The sequence below is a fragment of the Rana temporaria genome, chromosome 2 (genome assembly GCF_905171775.1).
Source record: "Rana temporaria chromosome 2, aRanTem1.1, whole genome shotgun sequence".
Taxonomy (NCBI): domain Eukaryota; kingdom Metazoa; phylum Chordata; class Amphibia; order Anura; family Ranidae; genus Rana; species Rana temporaria.
In genome coordinates this window covers 383207506-383216939 of record NC_053490.1, presented here as the reverse complement: position 1 = coordinate 383216939, position 9434 = coordinate 383207506, and positions in this window count along the sequence as shown.

The following is a 9434-nucleotide window of genomic DNA, read 5'->3' as shown; positions in this document are numbered from 1 at the left end:
CAGTTTTGTGCTTCCATCAGGTAAAGGTAGATAAATTGGCCGCTCTCTATTACGGAGATCAAAAGGGCTCAGCACACCGGGGTTGGTTCACGCCCACTCAGGCACGTCACCGCTAGCACAGAGAAGTGTGGGAAATGTAGATTGTAGGTGCGGTGTACGATTTCATTATTTTTTCGATGACATTTCTACAGTCTCACGGCGTGCCCACCGAAACGGCTTGCCGTGTCAGGAGCGGCACGCGTGCCACGCGTTCACCATCACTGGAATAGGGCATACCGACAAAGGGGAGATACCAATAGCAAGTAGGACATATATATAAAAAATATATTAATACATTTAGAAAAATTAGTTAATCAAAATTAATAATTAGATAATAAACGGTTTAGTAAGAAATTATATATCTAACTGTTATCGATAAGAAAAGAAAAGAGTTGTCATTAAAAACATCCACTTTGGAATTTGTTTTAAAGTTACTTTGTTTTGCCATGGAACACAATTATTTTTTCTATAATGGACAGTTTTACCTGCAAAGTACCGGTGTGGCGATGGGGGCCACATTTGCCCTCAGCCTTGCTGGCCTTTTCATGGTTCTATGGGAAAATGACAGACTTTTTTCTTTGGTAGAGAGCCGCCTTCTTTTATGGCGTTGGTACATTGACGACGCCTTCTTTTTATGGAAAGGGGATGTGGGGTCTCTATGTGAATTTATGACTTCTTTGAACAATAATGAGTGGGGTATTACATTTACATGTAAATACGAAAATACGAATATAGTAAGACCTCTGTCAGCTTTTTAGATTTAGTTATTTTCAAGGAACAGGGTGCCCTTTTGTCTAAAACATTTTTCAAAAATACAGACAGAAATGGGTATATCCCTATTGACAGTGGACACCATCCGAATTGGCTCAAGGCCATTCCCAAAGGGCAATTCCAACGGATGAGGTGTAACTGCTCACATTTTGAAGATTTTGAATCACAAGCTACAATTCTAAAAAATCGTTTCCTAGAGAAAGAATATAAGTTATCCATGCTGGATAAAGAGCTACAAGCAGTAGCCTCCCTAGATCGACAGACCCTATTGGTGCCCAACAATAAAGATAAGAACAGTGCAACAACTGATTTACAATGGTCCTTTTTGACCACTTTTTCATCCCACTTTTGGTGGGTAACAAAAATCATACGCAAGCATTGGCCTGTTCTCAAATGTGATAAGATCTTGGGACCTGCACTGCCTGATTGTCCCAAGATCTTATTTAGGAGGAACCAAAATCTTAAAGATTTGGTGGCACCGAGTGTGGTCGATCCACCCCTGAAAACTCACATGTTTGGGCACCTAAAAGGTTTGTGCGTCATCTCAAACTATGAAAACCTCCACTTTCACTTTGCATTCTACTTCGACAGAATATCAAACAGCAGATTTTATCACTTGCAGTACTATTGGGGTGATATATTTGCTAGTCTGTCCTTGAGGTCTTCACTACATAGGGAGGACCACCCGTGCTTTGAAAATCAGAATAGGAGAACATCTATCTAATATACGTAGGGGTTTTATTAACCTCCCTGGCGGTCTTCCCGAGACTGACACGGGGTTAGATTTTCTTGCTACTATCGGTAACCCCGTGTCAGTCACGGGCTTGCCTCGCTAGATCCACAGGCATGGTTTACTTACCTTGTCCTGGATCCAGCGATGCCACCGCACTGTGTGAGCGAGCGGGACCTCGCTCGATTCACATAGTGCCTCCGTGTGACGCCGATCTCCGTTCCCTGCGACGTTACGACGCACGGGGACGGAGAACGGCGCCAAATTCAAAAAGGTAAACAAACACTATACACACAGTATACTGTAATCTTATAGATTACAGTACTGTATGTAAAAAAAACACACCCCCCCTGTCCCTAGTGGTCTGCCCAGTGTCCTGCATGTCATTTTATATAATAAAAACCTTTTTTTCTCCCTGCAAACTGTAGATTGTCCATAGCAACCAAAAGTGTCCCTTTATGTCAAAAATAGTTTTAGATCAGCTAAAAAACAGCGATAATAAATTATAATCACTTGCAGAATTGTGCGATAGCGATTTGTGGGGAAATTCGTCATAAAAAAATAAAAGTAATGACAGCGACAATTCTGCAACTGAGCAAATTTCAGTGATTTTGATTTGATTACATTATTGAATAATTTTTATTATAATTATATTATTATTTGTTATAATTATTTATAATTATTTATTATATTATAATTTATCATTTTGTTTTTAAAAAAATGTAATACACGGGATGCCTATTAGAATCTTGTTTGGTCAGATTTAAGTGAGTTATTTCTAAAAATTACAGACCTACAATATAAAACGCCAAATTTCCTTGCAAATAATGGTACCGCTTTTAGCATGTTTTTTCTGAAAGAATCATACCGCCAGGGAGGTTAAACACAGTGTTTCATTGCATTTTCGTCAACATCATAATCGTGATCCATCAGTTCTGAAAGTTATAGGTATTGAAAAATATACTCCACACTGGAGAGGAAGTGACCTTAAACGTCACATCTCACGTAGAGAGACTCCATGGATTTTTGATATGAAATGTTATAGCCAGTGGGGCCTCAACATCGAGTGGGATATCAACTGCTATATCGATAACAGTTAGATATATAATTTCTGCCTAAACCGTTTATTATCTAATTATTAATTTTAATTAATTCATTTTTGAATTTATTAATATATTTTTTATATATATGTCCTACTTGCTATTGGTATCTCCCCTTTGTCGGTATGCCCTATTCATTCATTCTTGTTTAGGGAACGAAGAGTTAACTACAATCGCAATAAGGGGAGTATCCAAATGTGTTTGCTATTGATTACATATAAATATATAATTTTCAGTGATTGGATATTAAGTGTAATGAATATGTTTTATGAATTCTTTAATTTTGTTCTAATGTTTTTTGTATAGTATGAGTTGTGCTGACAAATAACATGCACCCTTGGGGAGCTTGTTTTTTGAACCAACACCTGGGGGTTACACAGGGTTCCTATTAGAGGAAAAGCTAAACTGACATCTTATGTTGTTAAATTTAGTTGTTACATGCAATGTGTCTTTTTGGTTTGGTTTGTCTTTTTTCCTTTTTTAATATCTATGTACATTGTTTTTGTTTGACACTCACAAACCAACGTTTATGATGGAGTGAATTAAAGTATTTATGTCAGCCGCTCGGTTGCCTCCTTATGGTATACCAAGATGCCGCTCATGTATTTACTTTCTTTCTATGTAATGGATGGCAGGGGACAAGCAATTTCCCTTGTTTGGTTCCGGTGTCATCTCTCCTGCAATGGTATTTAATGTGGTGAGTGACGTCTGAGCCTCAGCCTCCTTTCCCAGAGGACTCTGACGTCATCACACTCCAGTTGGTTTGGCGTGAGCGGCCGCTGGTAGTCTGTTATTTATTTGTTTTATTTGGATGTCAGTAACCCATTTATTTTAATAAAGGGTACCTTTTTGATATACTGCACCATGAAGTTTTCCTCTTCTTTTCATTTATAATATGCCCAAACCTGCTCATTGAATGCCTTTACCTATCACTATCCCGGGAGGAGATAGTGTATGTGTCCTGGGATAAAGATCCAGCTGATACAAAGGGTTGCTTGGTATCCCATGGAGAGGTGAAAAAGTTTGCTAAGGAAGGATTTTCTGCTGTGGATCAACTTCCATGTCCGAAGCCTGGTGAACCAACCCCGGTGTTACGTACCTGGTTTCCAGAGTCTGATGCAGGGTAGCCTCTCTTACGACTCTGGTTCGCGAGCCACTGGATATGGGACAGCGGGCTCGGAGCACAGAGGGGTAGGAGTGCCGGGTGGTGATGTGTAGAAGCAGGTGGACGAATACCTCTGGCAAGTAGATGCTGAACGTACAGCGGAGGATGGGTCAGCGACCCGCACAGAAGCTGCGACTACAGCGGCACAAGTTAGTAACAGTTCAGGTATACCGGGAAAGCAGGGTCAAACAAGCCGGGTCATAACAGGTGATCGTGCAGAAAGATGACTGAAGAATAGTTGGTAAACAAGCAGGTGGATCTGGCAGCAGTGAAGTCAAGCAGGCGGATGGTCAAACGGAGCCGGGTCAGGATAGGAGAGATGAGAGGAGTCAGACAAGCCGGGTTCGGTGTTCAAATCAGGTTTCAGGTAGAGTAGTCAAAACAAGCCAAGTTCAGTGTTCAAATCAGGTTTCAGATAGCAAACAGGTCTCAGATAGGATCCACGTCAGAACTGCAGATCAGGCAGCAAAGACACTGTGCTGCTGAGGTGTTTAAATAGGGCAGCCTGCTGTTAATCACTGAAATCAGTCTGCACCATTAACCCTTAAGTGGCAGATCCATGACATTGCCCCCCCCCAAGGGGCAGCCTCCGGATGCCCAGTCAGGCTTCTTTGTCAGGATGAGCAAGGAAAAAAGCACGTAACAATCTCTTGGCATGTATATTACCTTCTGGCTCCCAAGAATTATCCTCTGGGCCGTACCCCTTCCATTTGACTAGGAATTGATTCTGGCCTTGTCGCTTCCTACAGTCCAAGATAGCTTCCACCACGTATTCTTCCCAACCGTCAACCTGGATGGGTTCGGGAGGTCTGGATCCTCTGTTGAGAAAAGGATCGGCCACTGCAGGCTTGAGTAGAGAAACGTGGAACACAGGGTGAATTTTCAATGAGTCAGGCAAAAACAGTTCGTAAGAAGCTAAGTTGATTTTTCTTTTAACTGAAAATGGACCCAAAAACCTAGGTGCCAACTTTTTGGATGGGCAAGGTAATTTGAGATTACTTGTAGACAGCCATACCTGATCGTCTGGTTTCAGGTCCAAGTCACCCCTTCTTTTCTTGTCAAAAAATCTCTTGCTATCGGCCTGGGCTTTAGTTACTGCGTCGTGCAATAACTGATTGTTGCGTTGGAGAAAGTCCATAGTACTCTGCACAGCTGGAACTGCTGACTCTGAAAAGAAATCTGGTAAAAATGTTAAATTAAAGCCATAATTAGAGAAAAAAGGGGATTGCCCAGTAGCTGAGTGATTGGTGTTATTATATGCAAATTCTGCCAAAGGCAGCAGAGAGACCCAGTCGTCTTGAGAGAAGGCTGTGAAACACCTAATATATTGTTCCAGGGTTTGATTCGTCCTCTCTGTTTGCCCATTAGACTGGGGGTGGTAGGCTGAGGACAAGGAAAGTTGAATCTGTAGTGTTTCACAGAGGGCTCTCCAGAAACGAGAAGTAAATTGGACTCCCCTGTCCGAAACGATGTTGGAAGGTACCCCATGTAGTCTAATGATTTCCTTGATAAACACGCGGGCCGTTTCTGCAGCAGAAGGTGTGTTTTTTAAAGGCAGGAAATGAGCCATTTTAGTAAAACGTCCACGACAACAAAAATTGCGGTACATCCCTCGGAACGAGGAAGTTCAACAATAAAATCCATTGCGATCATCTCCCATGGTCGGTTAGGTACTGGTAAGGGTTTTAGTAAACCCCAGGCTAGTTTTCGGGGTGTTTTATTTATGTTGCATATCGGACAAGAACTGATGTAAGACTTGCAAAATTCCTCCAAATTGGGCCACCAGAAGGTGCGTCGTACCAATTCAAGAGTCTTATTAACTCCAAAGTGACCTGCAAGTGGGTGATCATGAAGAAGTTTCAAGACTTCCACTCTAATGTTTTCTGGGACAAAAACCTGACTTCCTCTCCAAAACAGCCCGTTTCTGGAAGTTAGTGAGACATTAGAGGGTTTGGACGAATCGGAAGATGCTCCTCGGATCATGGAGATTAGGTCAGTGTGTAGGAGCAGGAAGTTGCCATCCGACAGGATGGTATCGGGAATAGAAGTATCCTTTGGGTTATCGTACATTCGGGATAATGCATCCGGTTTAATGTTTTTGGATCCTGGTCGGAAGGTAATATGGAAACAAAAACGAGAAAAGAAATGAGCCCAACGGGCTTGTCGAGGTTTAAGACGTCTGGCAGATTTCAAATACTCCAAATTCTTATGATCTGTGTAGATCAGTACAGGATGAATGGCGCCCTCCAATAGATATCTCCATTCCTCTAGAGCTGTCTTAATGGCCAGTAGTTCTCGATCTCCTACATCATAGTTCTTTTCTGTGGGGGAAAGCTTTCGAGAGAAGAATCCCACTGGGTGTATTAAATCTTTGTCCCCCAAGTGCTGAGAGAGAACGGCTCCTACCGCAACTTCGGAGGCATCGACCTCAAGAAGGAAAGGTAACGTTGGATTGGGATGTCTAAGGATCGGAGCTGAAGTAAAGAGTCTTTTTAAAATGTCAAAGGCCTTCTGCGCTTCAGGGTTCCAACAGAAACGAAGATTTTGTTTCGTGAGTTGTGTGATAGGGGCCACAATAGCCGAAAACCCTCTAATAAATTTTCTATAGAAGTTTGCGAATCCAATGAAACGCTGCACCCCTTTTTTATCCAAGGGTGTTGGCCAGTCTAAGATTGCAGATACCTTCTTTTGATCCATCTCAATTCCTGTAGGGGAAATTACCAGGCCTAAGAATTGGATGGTTTGCTGTTCAAACTCGCATTTTTCAGCTTTCGCATATAAACTGTGCTGACGGAGGCGATCCAGAACCTTACAGACATGTCCTCGGTGCTCCTCCAAGGAACGGGAGAAAATCAGTATGTCATCTAGATACACGATTACAAAAATGTCCAAAAAATCTCGGAATACGTCGTTGACGAAGTGCTGAAAAGTAGCGGGCGCGTTACATAGCCCGAAGGGCATGACCAAATATTCGTAATGGCCATAGCGGGTACGGAATGCTGTTTTCCACTCATGTCCATCCTTGATACGTATTAAATTATACGCTCCCCTTAGGTCTAATTTTGTAAAGATAACGGCAAATCTTAATTTTTGGAAAAGTTCAGGTATTAAAGGTAGAGGGTAACGATTTTTCACGGTGACTTTGTTGAGTTCCCGGTAGTCAATACAGGGACGGAGAGTTTGGTCCTTCTTTGTGACGAAAAATATTCCGGCACCTGCTGGTGAAGTGGACGGGCAGATAAATCCCTTTTCCAAATTCTCGTCAAGGTAGATTTTTAACGCGTCTTGTTCTTTTTCAGAAAGTGGGAAAATTCGTCCGAAAGGGATCTCGGCCCCTGGAAGAAGATCAATCGGACAATCGTACGGCCGATGAGGTGGAAGGGAATCTGCCCCTTTCTTACTGAAGACATCCAGAAATCCATGGTAGGGTTTGGGGATGGATTGAATCAAACTTGGGTCAGTGTTTAAGCACAGCAGGGCAGAAGATGGTTTGGGACGTTCGGGAAAACAGTGTTCCTGACAGTAATGAGATGGGAACGAAAGATTTTTAGATGTCCAGTCAATTTGAGGATTGTGTACCTGAAGCCAGGGTATACCCAGGATTACTGGAAACAAAGGAGATGAAATGACGTCCAAAATTAAAAGTTCCTTATGATTGGATGAAGTAATAGCAGGTAAAGGAAGGGTCTCATGGGTCACTTGCCCAGACTTGATGTGTGAGCCATCAGCCAAAAAAACGGAAAGTCTAAAGTCCTTTGTGCGGACGGGAATGTTATGCAGATCGGCAAATGAGGAATCGATTAAACAACTGCATGCCCCTGAATCAACGATAGCGTTGACCGACACCGTCTTTCCCGGAAGCTGTAAGGAAAGGAAGAGAGAAAGATGGTTGGGGTTGGTAGTAATAGCAGAGATGTTACCAGGAACTGAAGAACGGAACTTCCGTATTTTGACGGGACAATTGTGTACGTAGTGACCGGCCTCACCGCAATATAGACACAGGTTTAGCTGACGGCGGCGTGTGCGTTCTTCAGGTGGCAAGGTGGGTCGCATCACGCCTATTTGCATGGGTTCTGAAGTATCCATGGGTGGACCAGCAGAATTGGAAGAAACAGGTGGTGGAAAACGAGAAGGAGGCAAGGGAGCCCGGGTGGTGACCCAGACTGGGCGACTCTGTTGAGAGGATCGTTCCGCTCGGCGTTCCCTTAGTCGTCGGTCGATCTGAACGGCTTTGTCAATCAGATCATCCAGGGTGTCAGGTACCCCAATGTGGGCCAATTCATCCTTTAAGGCTTCAGACAGACCTAAGCGAAATTGGTGGCGCAAGGCTGCGCTATTCCACTGGGTGTCCGCACTCCAGCGGCGGAAATCAGTAACATAGTGCTCCACTGCTCTACGCCCCTGTTGGAGAGCGAGTAAAGCAGCTTCAGCAGTAGCAGTCCTTTGCGGGTCGTCGTAGAGCTGTGCCATAGTCTGGAAGAAGTTTAGCAAAGTCTCTGTCTGGACACCGTTCTCCTCTAACAAGCGATGTGCCCAATTTTGGGGTTCCCCTTGGAGTAGGGAAACGACAAATCCCACTTTAGTGGCTTCCAAAGCAAAGGTTCGGGGTTGCAAAGCAAAGTATAACTGACATGCGTTTCGGAAGTCCCGGAACTTGGTTCGATCCCCGGAGAATCGTTCGGGCATGGGAACCCTGGGTTCAGGTGGCAACATTAAAACTGATGGACCCGCAGATTACGATGATCTAGCGGTGGATGCTGAAGTTGCGTCCCCAGAAGCTGATAAGTTCTGAACCTGCCCCTCCAATCTCAGGTAGCCATCTTGTAGGTTTTTAACGGCCTGGGTAAGTGATGCTAAGTGTTTACACACCTCTTCCATAGCCGGAACTACGCCTGCAGACTCTGTCATGGCTGCCTGATACTGTTATGTACCTGGTTTCCAGAGTCTGATGCAGGGTAGCCTCTCTTACGACTCTGGTTCGCGAGCCACTGGATATGGGACAGCGGGCTCGGAGCACAGAGGGGTAGGAGTGCTGGGTGGTGATGTGTAGAAGCAGGTGGACGAATACCTCTGGCAAGTAGATGCTGAACGTACAGCGGAGGATGGGTCAGCGACCCGCACAGAAGCTGCGACTACAGCGGCACAAGTTAGTAACAGTTCAGGTATACCGGGAAAGCAGGGTCAAACAAGCCGGGTCATAACAGGTGATCGTGCAGAAAGATGACTGAAGAATAGTTGGTAAACAAGCAGGTGGATCTGGCAGCAGTGAAGTCAAGCAGGCGGATGGTCAAACGGAGCCGGGTCAGGATAGGAGAGATGAGAGGAGTCAGGCAAGCCGGGTTCGGTGTTCAAATCAGGTTTCAGGTAGAGTAGTCAAAACAAGCCAAGTTCAGTGTTCAAATCAGGTTTCAGATAGCAAACAGGTCTCAGATAGGATCCACGTCAGAACTGCAGATCAGGCAGCAAAGACACTGTGCTGCTGAGGTGTTTAAATAGGGCAGCCTGCTGTTAATCACTGAAATCAGTCTGCACCATTAACCCTTAAGTGGCAGATCCATGACACCCGGTGTGCTGAGCCATTTTGATCTCCGTAATAGAGATCGGTAAGCGGACAATTTATCTACCTTTA